At 46.6% G+C, this 19,916-nt stretch overlaps 1 protein-coding gene across 2 annotated transcripts in view; it reads left to right on the top strand.

The window, feature by feature from the left end:
• The first annotated feature begins 8,167 nt into the window (after positions 1-8,167).
• Positions 8,168-19,916, top strand: part of MARCHF3 (membrane associated ring-CH-type finger 3) — a 288,564-nt gene continuing 276,815 nt past the window's right edge. The window contains exon 1 of one of the 2 annotated variants that reach the window (XM_073676666.1): positions 8,168-8,411. The gene's annotated coding sequence lies outside the window, so the exon portion shown is untranslated. The remainder of the gene's footprint in view (positions 8,412-19,916) is intronic. The other variant, XM_073676651.1, reaches the window with a different exon arrangement.

Here is a 19,916-nt window from a genome sequence, read left to right on the forward strand (position 1 = left end):
CCTGTAGACTTGGAAAAAGAGTTAAGTACCACAGGTTTGAGGAGAGATACATGGAAGGAGTTAGGGATCCGCAAGTTGGCCGGGAGTTTCAGTTTATAGGCCACCGGGTTGATCTGACTGATGACCTCCAGGGGACCGATGAACCGAGGCCCTAACTTATAGGAAGGAATCTTGAGCCGGACATATTTGGACGAGAGCCAGACCTTATCCCCTGGACGGAATTGAGGAGGATCCAGACGTTTTTTGTCAGCATGTCTTTTCATACGCTTGGATGACAGAAGGAGTGCGGATCGGGTACTCTCCCATATGGAGGAAAATTTGTTAACAAGAGATTCCGCAGCCGGATTGTCCACCGAGGTGGAGACGGGAAATGGGATCCGAGGATGCTGACCGAAGACAACAAAAAACGGGGATTTGGAGGAAGATTCGCTCTCGTGATTGTTGTAAGAAAATTCGGCCCATGGCAGGAGATCCACCCAGTCTGAATGGTGGGCATTAACGAAGTGCCGGAGGTAACTGGTCAGGTTCTGATTGATCCGCTCCACTTGACCATTAGACTGTGGGTGGTAAGCGGAGGAGAAGTCCAGGGTGACGTCTAGCAGTTTACAAGTGGCTCTCCAGAAGCGTGAGGTGAACTGTACCCCACGATCCGACACGATGTGGAGGGGCAGGCCATGAAGACGGAAGATGTGGCGGATAAAGTCTTTAGCCAGCTCGGGTGCAGACGGGAGGCCTGGCAGGGGAACGAAATGAGCCATCTTGGAAAAGCGGTCAGCGACCACCTAAATGACCGTACAACCGGCAGAGACGGGGAGATCGGTTATAAAGTCCATTTCTATATGCTGTCAGGGGGCAGCAGGTACTGGGAGCGGAAGGAGGCGACCGGCTGGCAGATGTCTCGGAACCTTGTTGCGGGCGCAGGACACACAGGCAGAAACAAAGTCTATTACGTCCTTGTGCAGGGTAGGCCACCAGTAGTGCCGGGTAATAAGCTGGAGGGTCTTTTTCTGACCGGCGTGGCCAGCTAGTTTAGACGAGTGACCCCAGTGTAGGATCTTCTCCCGATCAGGTACTGATACAAACGTCTTACCGGGAGGGAGACGATTTAGACTCACGGGAGCCACCTGCATTACTCTGGCGGGATCGATGATGTGTTTCGGTTCCTCCTTGAGATCAGACACCAGAAAGGATCGGGACAAGGCGTCCGCCTTGATGTTTTTGTCAGCCGGGCGAAAATGAAGAATAAAATCAAAGCGAGCAAAAAACAAGGACCACCGAGCTTGGCGCGGGTTAAGTCTCTGGGCATGCTGGAGGTAAGCCAAGTTCTTGTGGTCAGTGTAAATTATTACGGGGTGAAGAGCCCCTTCGAGCAGGTAACGCCACTCCTCCAATGCCAGCTTGATGGCCAATAACTCTCGATCTCCTATGGAATAGTTGCGCTCAGAAGAGGAGAAGAGTTTGGAGAAGAAGCCACAAGTTACCATTCTCCCGGAAGATGATTTTTGGGTAAGTACCGCTCCGGCTCCAGAGGAGGAGGCGTCAACCTCCAGGAAGAACTGCTTGTTGCCATCTGGGCGATACAGCACCGGGGCGGAAGAGAAGGCCTGTTTTAAGGAAAGAAAGGCCTCCTCTGCTTCGGGTGGCCACTCTCTGGGATTAGTGCCCTTACGGGTGAGCGCGGAAATTGGGGCAGTCCGGGAAGAGAAGTGCGGTATGAAGAGGCGGTAGTAGTTGGCGAAGCACAGGAACCGCTGAATGGCCTTCAACCCCTTCGGTCGGGGCCATTTCTCGATGGCAGACAGTTTCTCTGGATCCATTCGAAGGCCGGTCTGAGAAATAATGTAGCCCAAAAACGGAAGCGAGGTCTGCTCAAAGAGGCACTTCTCATATTTAGCGAAGAGGTGATTCTGCCTGAGCCTGAGCAGGACCTGACGAACGTCTCTCCGGTGAGTCTGGAGATCCGGAGAGAAGACCAAGATGTCGTCCAGGTACACCACTACGCAGGAGTAGAGAAGATCCCGGAATATGTCATTGACCAACTCTTGAAAGACGGCAGGAGCGTTACAGAGACCAAAGGGCATTACCAGATATTCATAGTGGCCGTCCCGGGTGTTGAATGCAGTCTTCCATTCATCCCCTTGACGGATACGGACTAGGTTGTACGCCCCACGGAGGTCCAGTTTGGTGAAGATTCTAGCCCCCCTCAGACGATCAAATAATTCTGGAATGAGCGGAAGGGGGTACTTATTCTTCACCGTGATCTGGTTGAGGCCTCTATAGTCTATACAGGGACGGAGAGAGCCGTCCTTCTTTTTTACGAAAAAGAAGCCTGCTCCCGCCGGGGAGGTAGATTTCCGGATGAATCCCCTGGCCAAATTCTCCTCAATATATTCGGACATCGACCGGGTCTCAGCAGCGGACAATGGGTAAATACGCCCACGGGGAGGCGTAGTACCGGGTAACAGGTCGATAGGACAGTCGTATGGTCTATGAGGGGGTAATGTCTCTGCCTCCTTTTTATTAAAGACATCAGCAAATGACCAATAGGGAATCGGAAGTCCAGGTAGATTAGTTGGGGTAGGAGAAGGACGGGCGGGATGAACAGGAACCAAACAAGTCTTATGACAGTCCTGTCCCCAGCGAAGGACTTCTCCGGTCTGCCAGTCAAGCACGGGTGCATGTCTCTGGAGCCAAGGTAGACCTAGTAAGAGGGCGTGAGAGAGTCCAGGCAGAACATGAAAAGAGATGCTCTCAGAATGCAGCATTCCCACCTGCAGAGTTACGGATTCGGTGATGAGTTGGATGGGACGTGGTAAGAGGCCCCCATCCACAGCAGCGACAGATAATGGTATAGCCAGAGGTTTGGTGGGAATGCGGTATTTTTCTACCAGGGCCTGTGAAATAAGATTCCCGGCCGCTCCAGAGTCAAGTTGGGCTAGTTCGAAATAAAGATTCTCCCCGCAGATAATTGAGACTGACAGCAGCAGAGATGGAGAGGATTTATTCTTGTCTAGGTCGACCTCTCTGAGCGAACCTAGACACAGGCGTTTCCCGACCTCTCCGGGCAGGTACGGATCCGGTGCTCCTTACTGCCACAGTAGAAGCAGCTCCCCTCGGCACGGCGTAAGTCCTGACGGGTTTTAACCATCTTGGTCTGGTCGACCTGCATAGGCTCAGGAGAGTGTACCTGGGGAGAAACGGAGGGAGTGACGGATTTCTGAAAAGTAGGAGCTAGACGTGGAAACCTCCTCTCACGGGTGACTTCTTTGGCACGCTCCTGGAACCGTAGGTCAATCCGGGTGGCAAGAGTTATTAGGTCATCGAGAGTGGTAGGAATGTCTCGACCGGCAAGTTCATCTTTGATACGGCCGGACAGACCCTCCCAGAAGACAGATACCAGAGCGTCGTTATCCCAGGCCAGCTCCGAGGCAAGGGTACGGAACCGTATGGCATATTGGCCCACGGTGAGACTTCCCTGACGGAGGCGTAGCAGAGATGATGCGGATGAGGTCTTCCGTCCAGGTTCGTCGAAGACTTTCCGGAAAGCCGTGAGAAAGGCAGGCAAGTCGGACACCAGGGGGTCTCCTCTCTCCCATAGAGGATTTAGCCAGGCCAGGGCCTCCCCGATGAGATGGGACATGATGAAGGCAATTTTGGCCCGGTCGGAGTTAAACTGGTGGGACAGGAGTTCAAAGTGCAGGGTGCACTGATTTATAAAGCCCCGAGCCTGAGCGGAGTCGCCTCCGAAGCGAGGAGGTGCAGAAAGCCGGGGTCCGGGGTAGGATACCATAGTATTGGTGGGCAGCGGAGCTGCCGGATTGTGAGTCATGGCTCTGGCGGTGGTTGCTGGTGGAGCAGTCAGAGTGTCCAGGCGAGTATTGACATTCCGCAGGTGACCCAGGATGGACTCCTGTTGGGACCTCTGACGGGACAGTTCATGACACAGGTCCGAGAGTGAGGGAGCTTGGGTGCCACCGGGTTCCATGGCCCGAGCAAACTGTAACGGGTCTGGGAGGCGGAACCTCTGAGCTACTATACAAGGGGGCGGTCCTTGTAAGGGAGCGGGTGGCGACCAGGGAAGACGGGCAGGCAGTCACAGCAGGTGACCGGGACAGTCTCTGAGTGAATGGGCTGGAGGTCACGGCAAGTGACCGGGGCAGTCTCTGGATGAACGGGCAGGAGGTCACGGCAAGTGACCGGGGCAGTCTCTGGGTAAAGGGTAGGTACGACCTGTGATGGCAGAGCCTCCAGGTAGGCTAGCAGGCAGATGGTTGATGTGTGCTCCCAGGTGAGCAAGCGAGAGTCTCTGGAATGGCAGGTGGTCACAGCACGTGACGGCGGAGCCTCCAGGTAGGCTAGCAGGCAGGTAACAGATGTGCGCTCCCAGGTGAGCGGGCAAGCTGGTCCATAGACAGACTGACAGGAGTTGGAGGGCAGACCGTCGGACCTCAGGCTAGCAGGCAGGTAGCAGAGGAGCGCTCCCAGGTGAGCGGGCAAGCTGGTCCTTAGACAGACTGACAGGAGTCGGTAGGCAGACCGTCGGACCTCAGGCTAGCAGGCAGGTAAGCAGAATATCAGGCAGGAGTCAGACAGCAAACTGGCAGGAATCTGGCAGGTAACTGGCAACGGGACCTGAGGGCTGAAGCAGAGTAGTGAACAGTGCAACAACATTGCTCGGGCACCTCCATTTTGGAGGAGGTGCCTTATATATGGTGAAGTCCTCCGGCCATTGGCCGGGGACTCCTTAGGACGGCGCGCGCGGCCCCTTTAAGAGGGAGGGGGAGCGCGCGCGCGCGCCCTAAGCACAGTGGCCGGGAAGGAGCGCGCGCTGCCAGCAGAGCGGGAGGAGGACGCCGGGCTCGGAGCAGAGGGGTGAGGGGAACAGCGTCCCTGCCTAGCAGAGGGCAGGGACGCCGGCGCTACACTGATACGTAACAGGGTCAGGAGTCACGGAGGCCCCGCAACCTGGGAGCGTGTACTCCAAGAGAAGGCCCTACCACAAAGTCAGCCGGTGCAGGACAGAGACAAAGTTAGGCCTAGCTGCAGGCAGGTCAGAAACTTACTACCCAAAGGCAAGAAACAGGAGGCCCTATACCTGCTCACTGGGGAGGATCCTTAAATGCGCCCTTCACCCTACAGTGCCCCGGGACGTGCCTGCATTTCCAGCAGTAAAAGGTACTGAAGTGACTATCGTGTCTGTCCCTGTTCTTGCTCTGACCCGTCTGGGTCCCACCTGTCCTGCATCCCTTCTCCTATGCTGCCCTGAGGCCTAGCTCCACCTGTGGGGAGCTATACCACGCAAGCTGCCTTAACACGGATCTCAGTGGGCTGCCGCAGCGCTGGTGATCCTCACCAGACACCACAGGTGGCGTCACAAACTTTTATCTAATTATCCACCCTTTTAAAAGAGAGGCCCAGAGTACGGGCCCAGGAGCCGACTACCGCGACATCCCCCAAAACCAAACAACAAGGCCCGGGCGCCGAGTCGTCCCCATCCCCTGGGCACGTCAGCACCATATTGGTAAAGTGCATACTAGTGAGCATGTCCACGCAGGCACATGGCTCTCTCAGCGCAACTTTATGAAGAAACCTTATCGTATGTGGCCAAAAAAAAAAAACCCGCATGTGTTTTGGCTCCGCAGAGCCCTAAAACTGCAAAATATAAGGCTAATATATAGAAACATAAAACACAATTGACCAAATATGTCCAGCACAATTGTATCCAATACAGCAAAAATGTACAGTTGTGTAAAGCTGTCATTTCAAAGTTGCTTCAAATGATGGGATGAGTCATGATTGAATTTCCCAAGACAAACACAGATCCTCTATAAAAAAATAAAATTATGAATAAAAATAATACAAATAAAAAATGAAAAAAAATAAAATGTTCTCAAAAAAATTCCTTAAAAAAACAAACCATCATACTAACTATACCATAAACGTAAGAATAACAACACATGAAAACAATAGGGCAAGTCGTTACCTGTGCAGTATAACCAAATCTTTAAATCAAGGTATTTTATAATCTACATTGAGCTCATGGGGTCTCAATGTATTTAGTTTGCTGATCCACTTTAGCTCTTTTCTCTTTAACAACTTAAGAAGGTCACCATCTCGCCTAAGAGGGGGAACTTGGTCGATTATCCAGATCTTAAGTTCCTTCTCAGTGTGTCCCAGATCAAGAAATTGTTTCGGAACAGGAAGGTCCAATCTCCTTTTTCTAATTGTATATCTGTGATGGTTGTCCTTGTTTTATGTACGCCCCTGGTGAGTATAATGGTTTATTTTTATTCTATACATTAAGTAACAGGGGGACATATACCAGGATGGGCCAAGATGAGGGACATTTATACCAGGATGAGGGACATATATACCAAGATTGAGAGACATATATACCTGGATGGAGGGCATATATACCAGGATGGGCCAGGATGAGCGACATATATACCAGGATGGGAGACGTATATACTGGGATGAGCCAAGATGAGGGACATATATACCAAGATTGAGGGACATATGGAGGATGGAGGGCATATATACCAGGATGGAGGGCATATATATATATTCAGGATGAGGGGGCCCTGGTCCAAATCTTGGACTGGGGCCCATCTAGTTATGCCACTGGATAGATAGATAGATAGATGGATAGATGTGCAACTATAGTATCTATGTGCATAACCTGGTAAACTGTGACTTTGCACTGAGTCTTCATCCACTCTCTGCAGTATACAAGTGGCCAGGATGTCGCTGACCGTATCTGACCCCCTTCTTTCCAGTAGGTGTGTATAAAGTAGCTGTCAGATACTGACAGTACTGATCGTGACTCCTGCATTGATGAATACACAGACGTTGGACTGTGGCTACAGAGGACATGGGGAAGGCTCTGTAGTGAATACTACTAGCCTGGCCATATACTTTAAAGCTCACTTGTCAGCAGGTATCTAATCTATGTGTGATGCTCTATTCTTTCTGTTCTAAATTGTCGGGTACGGGTGTATGCCGCTGATGAATTGCCGGCCGGCTTTTTTAAAGAGACGGGTGCATGAAAATCGGAGGGCACTAGTGTGTACCGAGTGCCCTGCTATGTTTTTCATGCACCCTCCTATATACCCTGCCTGCCTTTCTGCTTATGTATTCTGCCTGCCTGACGTTTAATTGAGCACTGTTCCCATCCATTTGGGCAATTTTGTACGCTCCCTGCTCCCCCACCGCCTCCCATCCTGATCCTAAGTTAGGACCAGGCGGGGAGCGAAGCACCAGGGAGCGAGGAGCGTACATCAGGGAGCGGGGAGCGCAGCGCCGAATGGGAAAGCTGGTGGCGAAGTCTTTTCACTGCCAGCTTCCCCGCCCGGGTCCTTTGCTCCCCGCTCCCTGGTGCTGCGCTCCCCGCCCGGTCCTAACTTAGGATCGGGATGGGAGGCGGCGGGGGAGCGGAGGATCGGGATGGGAGGCTGCGGGGAAGTGAGTATGGGGCTGAGTGATTGTTTAAAAGCCGGCAGCTTTTTACCGCCGGCTTTTAAACAATCATGCACCCATTTCAGCCTTTTCCTCAGCCCCCAGACCGCTTTATAGGCTCCAGCAGACAGTTACTCGGCTTACTCGCTTTTCCCATTGACTTACATTGGACTCGCTACTCGTAACGAGTACCCGAGTATTGGGACCTACTCGTTACGAGTATAGCGAGTCCGATTATTTCACTACTCGCTCATCCCTAGTTACTATGACTGTAATTATCATCATTTTACAGTTCACAGTAAATGCAGCTGACCTCATATTATAATATATATTATTCCAGCGAGACACGTATTATTATGTGTGCCTACAAAATGGTGACTGTGTGATTTTTGGATAAGTTGTCCAGAAAAAATAAAAAATCAGGTTGGCAACTGCTTTAACCCGTACCCGAGGTGTACTATAGCAAAGGACTCTTGGCAGTGCCATGTCTCCTAATCTGCCTGGCAGCACTTCATGTAGCTCCGCTGCGTCTGTGTCCAGCAGGGGTCCACATTCCCCCTAGCCATACTGTCCTCGGCTTCCAGGTCACACCTCCCTCCTCACATTACTTTCCCACAGCCAGCAGTGGTGAATGAATCCCAGCTGCTGCTCCGCCTCTTTGCACAGAGGGCCTGTCTGTCTTTGTTGCTGTCTGCTGGAAGGAGAGGCTGCGATTGGCTCCTGGACTTGTCAGTCAGAGAGGAGTCTCAGCCTCCTCCACAGCAGGTCAATGAATTGACAGAGCTCTGAGCTCAGGCAGCTGGAAGCCCTGGGAAGTGGCTGCGAGGAATCTGCTGCTGCTCAATTGCTCCACATTATCTCTGTTACAGGAGTGGAATCAGACAGGAGTGGAATTAGAAGACACAATTGACACCGTCCTCCTCCCTCCATTGATAAATGCTGGTCTTCTAGGGTGAGTTAGTAGCTTTCCTCTCTTTTCTGTGCATTACACCTCTCGCCTGTCATATATACATGTGCTTCTGCATTGTACTGCATTGTGTCTGTGGATTCTGTGTAGCCGGTGAATTTGTGCATTTTGACAATTGTCCTTGGAGGGTCAAGAACATGTTTTTCATAATTTTTAGTCACAATTGTCCTCTGATTTTTATGTCTTCGTGTGGAACCTATTGCTAGATTTCTGAGAGGTTGAACTTGATGGACTTGTGACTTTTTGTCAGTCTTTGTAGCTCGGTGGATTATTTCAGGTGACAGCAGGGCAGCCTTGTGACTCATCTGGCCAGAGCTTAGCATGTCCTTGCTGGTGACAGCAGGTAGTCCCAGCTCTGCTATGTGCTGAAGTTGTGTGTTAATCTTGAACTTCTCCCATGAATAACAGCTGCAGGGGGTCTTCTCCTTGGCACTGTCTGGGTCTACAGCTTTCTTTCGTCTATGTCTGTGCTCTTGTCCTTAAACTTTACGATCAGCTTACAGCTCTTTTAATGCAGATTCCTCATTGCTACTGCCTCCTCTGCTTTACAACCCATCTGTTAAAACAACCTATTCAGTGGTGACTGAAAGGAGCAGCGGAAAGCTCCAAACTTGTGTTCTGACTTTGAACACCCTTTTTGTATACTATGTGTCAAGTCACACATTTCAAGTGATGATCACACCGAGAAAGTGCCCTGACATTGAATGATCTTTCATCAAGATTTCATCTACTTTTCTGCATTTTCTGTGTTTTTTTTTCCAATACCAATGTACAAATTCTCAGAATTCATCTAGGCAATCTCCAGCCTAGGCCATCTGCAGTGCTCTTCTGGGTGCAATGGTCTTCATTCTAGATCGTGATATTCATGTCTCATGTAGACCACTGCCACCTATGTCATCAGGTGGACACTGCTGATAATGGCGGTAATATCATTTTCACTGTTAAATTTCCTCCAGTGCGTTGTCGGAACTGTATTGAAAACTCCTCTAGAAAAGTAAAATAATACAAATGTTTCTAAATAAAACATGGATACAATGTTTCCTGAGATATAGAAGCAAATCGGAGCCATTTCTCAGGATTGTGGACAGTGAATGATACCAATGTGAATTTTCCCATTCATAGACTACATAGCACACATTAATGCTGAGTCTTCTTATGAATTGTTGCTACATAAATCGATATAATGTAAAAGTGATTGTATATTGGAGGTATAATGTCTCAGTCAGTCCATCACCTTTGATAAATGACTTGTAAAGAGTGAAATGAGGAAACATAAGGCCATCATCTATCTTACTACCTGCATAGTCTACTTTCTGTCATATGGGTAATTGGCTAGAAAATATTGTGTAATACTTTGATATAAAGTGTGCCCCACACAGCTGTAATCTAGAGCTAGCGTCCATCCAAGCTCTCACATATACGAGCCACATTATCAATGCTCTTAGCTCCATGTACATGACAGATTAGCGCAGGAGCTCTGCCAAGCGCGGCTTGGTAATATGTCACCTTATAAACTCCCGGCATTTGCACAGAGCAGTGATTTGTGACTGCATAAACTACTAATGCCTATCATACACTGGGATGCTGCTCAGATGACCTTCAGGCCCTCATCAACACTTTGTAGGCTGTAAAATCCATGCAGTGCATAAGAAATTGTAGAGAGACCAGACAGCTAAGTATAAAATGGACTTGTATTATTTATTGGTACCATTGAATAAAACACGTAACCGAGAGAGAATATTGATTGTAGCTATAATTATCTTCTGTGCATATTTTTAGCCTCTGTATTAGTTGCTGTGGAGCATAAGTGTATTTTGGAGGAGAAGAAGGAAACAATGCATTCTGCAGCCTGGAAGAAGAGATTGAGCAGATTGTACCATATTGTGGATTTAATGTCAGGGATCAATACATATAGTATTTGAGTATTGTATTTCACTGGTAACGTTTTATTGGACGTTCACATATAGGGTTGCTCTGGTGCCGCTCACTGCCACATTGGGGAACGAATGGCACTGACAGGTGCTTGTCGGGACTTGTGTACGACCAACAGGTATTGTGCACTTGTCCTATTCTAAGGACCTGGTGGCCATGCACATGTCTTGGCAGGCACGTGTCATAGGGTTGGACAAGTGAGTGGTGCTGACTAAACCCTAAAAAAAATAACCATGCGGTCCGAACCACTGTCAGCATGAATCAGACACTGGCTGTGTTATTGCAGCCATTTATGGTCTACTATGAAACTATGCGGTATTTCTAGATTAAGCATACAATTAAAAGCCAGCTATAGACTATGCTTTTCACATGACTAGTCCTAGAGGCCGGTTTCTAGAAGTTCCTCCACTCCCTCCTACCGTCAACTGACAGGTCTCCCCTTATACCCACCTATAGGGAGAGACCTGTCAGCCTAGGGGAGCGGGGTGGGGAGAAGATGCTGCAGACCTGCCTCGGAGTAGTCATCCAAGACGTTTGGTTTCCATCCAACTTTTAAATGCATATTTTCTCTGAAGCACCGCAGGTTTCAGAGTAATGCATATGTGGCTGCAATAACACAGGTTTGATTCTGCAATAGCGCGTGTCTGATTCACGCTGCCCGAACGATAGGCAGCGTGAATCAAACGCGCGCTATTGCAGAATCAGACACGTTATTGTCAGGTTCACTTTAAGCACTTTTTTTTATTTTACAGGAGTTGATATAAATAAAATAAAGGGCTAACTATTGTTAACACAATCGTTCAGTTCCTATACAGTTTTCCTATTATCGGCAATACATCCTTTGTTTACATGGGGGTTGAGCTGCCGACCAACAGCCAGCATAAAATATTTAGTCAGCCATCAAACAAACCCATCGGCTTATTGCTCCGGTATTTGTTAGGTCAATGATTGGGACAAATGTTCTTATGATCACCAGTTTACCTGATTATTCTCCCCTCTCTCTTTAAGACCTTAAGATCCACATAAATAGGAGTTGGCTGTCTGTGTTCCTGAAGGAGCGGTAGCAGTGCATGTGTGGTCACACTCCAGACATAACAGAGAAATCTGAACTTTAACTGTTATGGTTTCGACTGGGATCACATATATCAGTGATTTCTGGCTAATTGTTTTATGCCTAAGCCGGACACAGCTGCATTGACACAAGGCGTCTATAGCTGGACACAAAAACACTGCATCAACATATTTCTTTCCAAATGTTTAGATTTATGGTTTTTATTGCTTTTTAAATTACAAGCAAATTGTCTCTTCAGAGGAAGAGAATTAGAACTCTAGTGCCACCTATAGGAAGTAGCAATCTTAAAAGTCAGTATCGACCCTTTAACGAGCCTTGTCACATGACTTAGAATAATAGCCAAAACCAAATCTCAATTTGCAGACACTGTTTCGGGATACTGTCCATCATCAGTGCAAAGTGTGAGATCTGGTTTGGCTGGGTGGGAGGTGTCTAGGATACCGGTCAGACCCCTCTCACCCAGCCAAACCATATTTCAGACTTCGCACTGGCGAGGGGCAGTACCCCGGAACACAGTGTCTGCAAATTGAGATTTTGGTTTTGGCTATTATCCTAAGTCAAGTGACAAGGTTCGTTAAAGGGTCGATACTGACTTTTAGGATTGCTACTTCCTATAGGTGGCACTAGAGTTCTAGTCCTCTTCCTCTCTGAAGATACAATTTGCATATTTCCCGGAGGAGCATTGCGGCTTAAAAGTCTCCTCACTTTGACTTAAATTACAAGCAAAATATAGGAATATCAATGTCAATCATATAGGAATTATTGTGTTTGAAACATCACTTTAAACATTTCCTGGTTATTAATACAGTAAACTACACAAGAAGTTTCTGTAAAAGGGAAGGAAGTGTTGTAAGAACCTATCCCAAGTTATTCCCCTTACAATGCCTTTTTGACCCACATCATGAGATCATCAGGCTTTAGTGGCATGTTTCTATACTTTGTGGGAATAGAAGTGAAAAATTATCATTCTTTATTGGATAGTCATCATGAATTATTCAGAAAATCACAGGAGATTTATTAATGTACATTTATTGAGAACGTTTTCTGCATTAAAGGGAATGCCATTCATATTGATCTGTATTTTTGTATGTTCGTAGTCTGTGCAAATAATATTGATGGCCTATCCATATCAGTTGTCATTGAACATTAGCTGATCTGCAGTTCTCTGCAGCGGCCGCTACACATGGAAGGATGCTGTGCTGTGACGCTCCACTCCATGTTTACATCTGGCCGGTGCTGGAACAAATAACAGCTAATCAATGAGGGTACTGGATGTCAGCAGGATAGGTCATCAATATTAGATGCAGCCACTTTAAACCTTAAACCAGTGATGCTTAATGGCTTAAAGAAAATGGGGAAATTTAACTAGCTCTCCTCCGATATATGAGATGCAATCCTCAGTACAACGAAAATCACAATGGCCATGCGTCTTCATTGGTAGAATCAAAGAAAATGAATGTTCTAGCTCATAAGGATAAAAGCATCTAATTTATTTAATACATTTGGTAAAATCCCATCATATGAACAAACGATACCGGTAAGAACCATGACTAAGAACGCCTGCTGCATTTGAAACGCGTTGGTTTTTTTACCTGTATTGTTTGTTCATATGATAACATTTAAAAAAATTTTACTAAATAAATTGAATGATTTGATATCTGCAAGCTGGAATATTACATTTCTTTGCTTAAAGGGGTTGTCCACTACTTGGACAACCGCTTCTAGATCTAAATGTTTGGCCTCAATAAAATAAAAAAGCCTATACTTACCTCCTGTGCCGGCGCCATTCCAGCGATGTCGGCAATCGCGGTCCTGGGGCTCTTGTTCGGTTGTTGTGACACCAGCGCCCAATCAGCACTGGCGTCCTTGTCCCCACCTTTGGACAAATCGAACATGAAGAGGAAGAGGATCTCTGACTTCATGTTCTATTATGCAGGAGGCGGGGACAGAGACGCCAGTGCTGATTTGGCGCCGGGGTCACGTGTCACAACAACAGCACGAGTGCCCCGGGACCGCGAGTGCCGACACCGCGGGAACTGCGCCAGCACGGGAGGTGAATATAGGCTTTTTATTTTATCGGGGCCAAGCTTGGGGTATGAGAAGGAGTTGTCCAAGTAATAGACAACTTCTTTACAGGCTTAAACCATTATTTGTCATTGTTAAGTAGCCAGCGCCATATTCCTAAGGAGTATGTCATACAGTACCTGCAAATTCACTGCTGTATCTCAGAATAGTACGCTAGTATTAATACGTCTCTTCATTTTAGGGATCTGGTATAATACTTTGCCAATTCAAGTGGTTGTTGGGGACATTTATACAATTTGACAGGGGCTCTTACTCTCTGAATCCTAGCAGTATGTAATATACTCACTGTTAGGATTCCTTTGTTTCTACACATCCTGTGCTCATCACAGAACCGCAGCATGCATACAGAAGATCACGTGCCGACCACTTCTGCTTCCTTCTATTAAGAGACGGAACTAATTGTAACTTTTCTGGATTATTATACGCCATACTTTAGACCTGTGTTACAATCTTATATACTTATTTAAGGCAGAAATAATATAACATAAGGAGGAACGCCTCTGCATCTTCCATGATTGCCATGACTTGGGGGGTGCTGCTGTTGTCCAGAGTGAATGTGTCTCTTTTACGTGGATCTGTGCTCTGCTCTGGGTAATAGATTGGGATAAAATGACATCTGCAAGAGATGGTCTACTACAACCAGTAGTGCTGAACATGAATGGAACTGGTGTAAAATACAGCATCACATTCAAGCATTGTACAATTATTAGCAGCTCCTTTATCCAGACCTGGAGACTAAACAGTAAATTGAGCTACATTGATCTATTTGCCTGAACAAATGGTTCACTGTTTTTGATAGAGGACCCGACCAGAACAGGTGTAATTTATAGATCTATGTGTCTGTGACGAGATCAATACTGTTTTCTTTGGATATTGTAACACTGCCGGCCTGAAAGCAGACAATGAACACCGTGTACTTTTTCTTATAAGCAAAAACCAGGGGATCTTGGTCCTCGTTAACCTATCTACGCAGCCTCCTTGGATGCCATATATGTTTAGAACATTGTTTGGGAGTTTTCTTAGTAAAATAAAAAAGATAAAGAACAAATCAGATGTCAATTGGTTTATTGCTGTTTCTGAGCTTTATATTCTACATCATCCCTAGAAAATATAGTGCACATTTACACAGAGCAGAAAAAGCATGTACATCTTCTTTATATCGAGATGTACAGGTCTTGTCAGATTCTGTGTGTGGAGAGATTTTTTTGTCCCCTGGAAGCAATGCATGTAGGAAACAATACCTTTTGTAGGGATTCACTCTCTCTGGTAGGCATTAGACCTTAAGTAGCGTTCACACAGGCTGTGTAGTTTTGGTCCAAACACATGCAGTTTTTATTGCTTCCCACAGGTTGCACAGCACTAAAACAAATTCCTAAACGTAAATCCCTAGCCTCAGCTCGGTCAAACAAAGCTATTGTTTTGCCATTGTCCAAAGCAACCACTGATACTTGTGGTTCTCTGCACATGGCAGACTCTTCTCAGAGAGAGATTCTGTTCAGTCTCTTTCTTCAACCCCAAGACACATCCAGTCTGGTCAGCTTCCCTGAGCTGACTGACCAAGGAGAACAGCTAGCCTGGTTATGTGCAGGGCTAGCCGGGTATCCTAATCAGAACCTGTAGAGCTAGGATTTACCCCTAGCCTACCTGGCTTTGTTACACTTTATGTTACACATTGCTTTTACCACGATTTTGGATAATCACTTCAAATATGGCATTGATGTTCTAATGTGTGAACATTAGGTTAGGTTATATTGGGTGAACAAAGTTGACCTGTTTGCCATTGTCCTGCATCCAGTTTGGTCCTTAATTGCGGTGGGACAAAGGTAGTTTACACTTCTGGGCCTTCAATCCTTAGCCTGACATTATGGGTGCCTATTGCACTTACTAGGCCCCACAACATCACATGAAACCTGTTCACTAGACGTCACATGACGTCATCGAAACACAGCGTTATGACATTGCAGGGCAGTATAAGCACAAGAGGTGACAGGGGTGTCAACAAAGGAGTATTGAAGACTGTCCTGATCCAGCTGTCACGGACTGGATGCCAGACCAGGTTAACGCTAGAGATGACAGAATAAATTTGAGTGGAATTGAATTCTTCTGGAATTTTACAAAAATCTGCATTATCCAAAGTGCAGATTTTTTCTAATTTGCGCAGATTTAGCTGACCACCATTTTACTGAACCATAAAAAGCCATCAAAATGTTGGAAAAAAATCCTTATACTTGCCCATCCGTGTCACCCATCCAGTCTTCACCGCCATTCGCGCTGAGGTCTCTGGGCCTCTCACAATGGGTCGTTACTTCTGGCTTTAATGAGGACCCGAAGGGTTCCGCGCAAGCGCGTGAAAGGTCACAGCGTCATGGCGTGTGCTGTGACCTTGCTTACATGTGCAGAGCCCCCCCAGGCTCCATCAAGACCAGAAGTCCCAGCCCAGCGTGAGAGGCCTTGGGATTTCAGCATGATGGTTGTGATCTGAAGATGCGGCAAGGACCAAATGGGTGACAGTGAAGAATGGAGGAACCAGAGAGGTGAGTATAAGGATGCTTTTATTTTTTACATATTACATTTATTATGCTATGATAGAGCATAATAAGGGACATTAAATTTGAGAATAATTTCACGAATTGAATTTCCAGGGAAAAAATGTAAATCTGAATTTTGCCTGATCCGCTTATTCTTAGTTAGCGGCAATCTTTTTCTTCAACACTAGCTTGCAAAGTACTTTCACTAAATTTAGACAAATATCAAGAAAAATCTATTTTTTCTATTGAGTGAGCTGGCAAAACTGGAGAAGTGGATTCATTGCTTTCACTTGGAATAACTGTAACCAAAAGGAAAATCTGGAACTTGAATTTCTCCAAAGTTATTGTACAAGTATGTTGCATATATTACTGGTTTCTCACTAATGGCCAGAGGGGCAATTTGGGTCTTCACTCTATATTGGAGTGTTACCTTGTCACCTCTATATTTGCCCTTCCGAATGTATTCACTCATTTCTTATCACTGATTTGTCTGTTCAGCTTGCAGACTTTCTGCCATATCCGTGTAGGCTTCATTACTAACATCCAGTCCTCCCATTACCTCATATGTCTGGATCTGCTTAACAACTGCGAGCCCATAATCAAAATCACTGATAAATGCTAAGGAATGGGGCTGGTTCTGTACAGTCAAAGAATGTTCTATCACATAAACACCCTTACTCATTTCCTCACATTTTACTACCTCTTTTACAAGCATGCGTAGCATTCATTAGGGTCTGATGTCGCTCTGGACAGGATGTGCGTGTTACACCATACAGTGTCAGGAGATTGAGAGGAGGTGAAGTATTGTGCAGCCATCACAGCTCCTTTTTGTCACTGCACACTGTATTATACAGAATGCTATATAATCTAGTGACATAAGGTTGATTGATATCCTTATTTCAATATTGGTCAGAAAGAATTTATTTTCCCATTACATGAAGGCACTACTTATGAGAGAAAGCAAGGCTAAGGGACTGTAAACATGTCCAGTAGATATTTCCATATTTGGATCCGTTTTTGGGAAATGTTCTAGTACAGGGTCCATTCGTTTAGATGGGAATAGAAGTGTCATAATTTAAAGTGTTTTACCATTTTCTTTCCAGCTGCTGTCTGTTTTTTAGCTAGATCTGCACTACCATATATACTCAAGTATAAGCCAACCCAAGTATAAACCGAGGTACCTAATTTTACCACAAAAAACTGGGAAAATGTAGTGACTCGAGTATAAGCCTATGGTGGTAAATGCAGCAGCTACTGGTAAATTTCCCCATCCTACTATGCATTGCTCTCTCATCCCCAATCCTGGTATGCATGGCCACCTCATCCCCAAATCCTGGTATGCATAGGACCCCTCATCCCCAAATCCTGGTATGCATAGGACCCCTCATCCCTCAATCCTGGTATGTGTAGGCCCCTCATCCCCCAATACTGGTATGTATAGGACCCCTCATCTCCCAATCCTGGTATGCATAGGACCCCTCATCTCCAATCCTGGTATGCATGGCGCACCTCATTCCCCCAATCCTGGTATGCATGGCTTCCTCATCCCCAATCCTGGTATGCATGGCCCCCTGATCCCCCAATCCTGGTATGCATGGCCACCTCATCCCCCAATCCTGGTATGCATGGCCTCCTCATCCCCCAATCCTGGTATGCATGGCCCCCTGATCCCCCAATCCTGGTATGCATGGCCACCTCATCCCAAATCCTGGTATGCATGGCCACCTCATCCCCAATCCTGGTATGCATGGCATCCTCATCCCCCAATCCTGATATGTATGGCCCCCTCATCCCAATCCTGGTATACATGGCCTCCTCATCCCCCAATCCTCTTATGCATGTCCTCCTCATCCTCCAATCCTGGTATGCATAGGCCGCCTCATCACCAATCCTGGTATGTATAGGACCCCTCATCCCCCAATCCTGGTATGCATAGGACCGCTCATCACCCAATCCTGGTATGCATAGGACCCCTCATCCCCCAATCCTGGTATGTAGAGGACCCCTCATCCCCCAATCCTGGCATGTTTGTGTGGCATGCAGAAGTAGTGCTGTTGCTTCAAAAGCATCCAGCAACTATTAGAAGAAACACAAGCACAGGAGACAGGACGTGTTGTGCTCCAGAAGCATCCAGCAACTAGAGGGGTTAACACAGTCACAGGAGACAGGGAGTGTTTAGCAGAGCCCCAGGGGCATTATGGGGAAGTTGTTTACTGTCTGGCTGGAGCCGAAGAGAAAGGTGGTGTGTGATCTGTATCTCACAGAAGGCAAGGGAACAGAATTCAGGTCAGGAGGGAAGCTAAACATAGTTCAGATAGACTCCCTGATCTAACAGTATGGAGTATTATCGGGCAGAAAGATAAGGACTGGAAGAAATTGTGTCATAGGGATCTTCTCCCTCATCAAACCCTCCCCCCTCCATCTCCATGCAGGATAAAGAATGTTGTGTACTATTGAGTCCTTTTGAAGGAAAAGCCTGTGGTTGTGTATGCACAGGAGTGTGCTGCTAAGAGATCTAATCTATGCTGAACTATGCTACTGAAGAGACTGACGTTACTGTGCCTGCTTCATTAAACTGTACTGTAATGAAGATTGTTGCTGTAATATCCCTGAATTGCACTGGCCGTGCTTCAGATTAAATTCCACTGTTAAACTGTTGAAAAAGATTCCTGTCAGGTGTGTCTGGTCAGCAACTGAATCTGTCGTGTGCCTGAGAGAATCTGCAGCCTATGGTTGCCCTGAGTAATCGTTCCCCCAGGATTCCAACGAATTCATGAAACCCGTCTCACCCGATCTGAAACTAGCGGCGTCATACCCTAATCCTGGTATTTATGGCCCCATCACTGCACACATAAAAAATAAACACTTATACTCACCTTCATTCCTCACCTCTGCTACAGCGCTGCGTCCTGTTCTCCTGCTGCAGCTCATGTCAGCATCTGAGAGCGCATGGCATCACTGCCATGCGCTCTCAGACGCGGATGTGAGCTGCTGCCGGCATATTCACTCCTCGCCACGCCGGGACTATGAGTGTGGAGAAGAGTGAATTTGCATTCTCTTCAGTGCTCCTTTGTGCCCATGGGCGTGAAGAAGAGGGAATATTCAATGTCCTTTAGCAGCGGGCACACGTGGAGCTGCAGCAGCTGCTACTTCATGTGCCCCGCTCCTCCGCTGCAAACCCCCCCCACTATCCACTCGAGTATAAGCCTAGGGGGGCTTTTTCAGCACAAAAAAAATTTGCTTAAAAACTCTGCTTATACTCGAGTATATATGGTACTTTTTGACTGGGCAAAAAAAAAACAGCAGCTTAAACAGGGGTTTTTTTACATTGAAGTCCATCGGAAACAGCTCATAATGAATGGTTTCCATCTTCCATCTGTATTTGTTCTGTTTGTAATGGAAACAGGTTTGTTTTGTTTTTACACTGGATCTGTTACAAACAGATGACAACTGGACATGTGAACAAAGCCTAAGTGAGAATATGGGTAAATTGTAAAGTATTGAATTCGGGTGTATTGCACATTACTGAAAAATGTTGGCGCCACCTTCTGCACCGAAAATTCAGAATTACATTATTTGTAGGTGAATTCTCTATTTGTGTGACTGTTTCAATTGGGGCTCATGCCCAGTTTTGCATTAGGAAACCATGTTGTGTTTTTCTTTAATATGATGCTTATAGCTAGCCGTGCGCTAACACTACCTCTTCACCCTCCTCGGAATTTACAATGAGGTGTTTCTCACAGATTTGTACATAATCCATGGGAAAAAAATAAAATTAGGCATGCTCCAAAACATCTTTAGGAGATATTATCGCATTGAAGAATTGCATTTGTGGAGAAAGTGTGTCACAGAAGGAATCTATGTACCATCTACAGTG

The sequence above is a fragment of the Phyllobates terribilis genome, unplaced genomic scaffold (assembly GCF_046119375.1).
Source record: "Phyllobates terribilis strain yellow unplaced genomic scaffold, ASM4611937v1 Scaffold_1__5_contigs__length_1240528914, whole genome shotgun sequence".
NCBI classification, from domain to species: Eukaryota; Metazoa; Chordata; class Amphibia; order Anura; family Dendrobatidae; genus Phyllobates; species Phyllobates terribilis.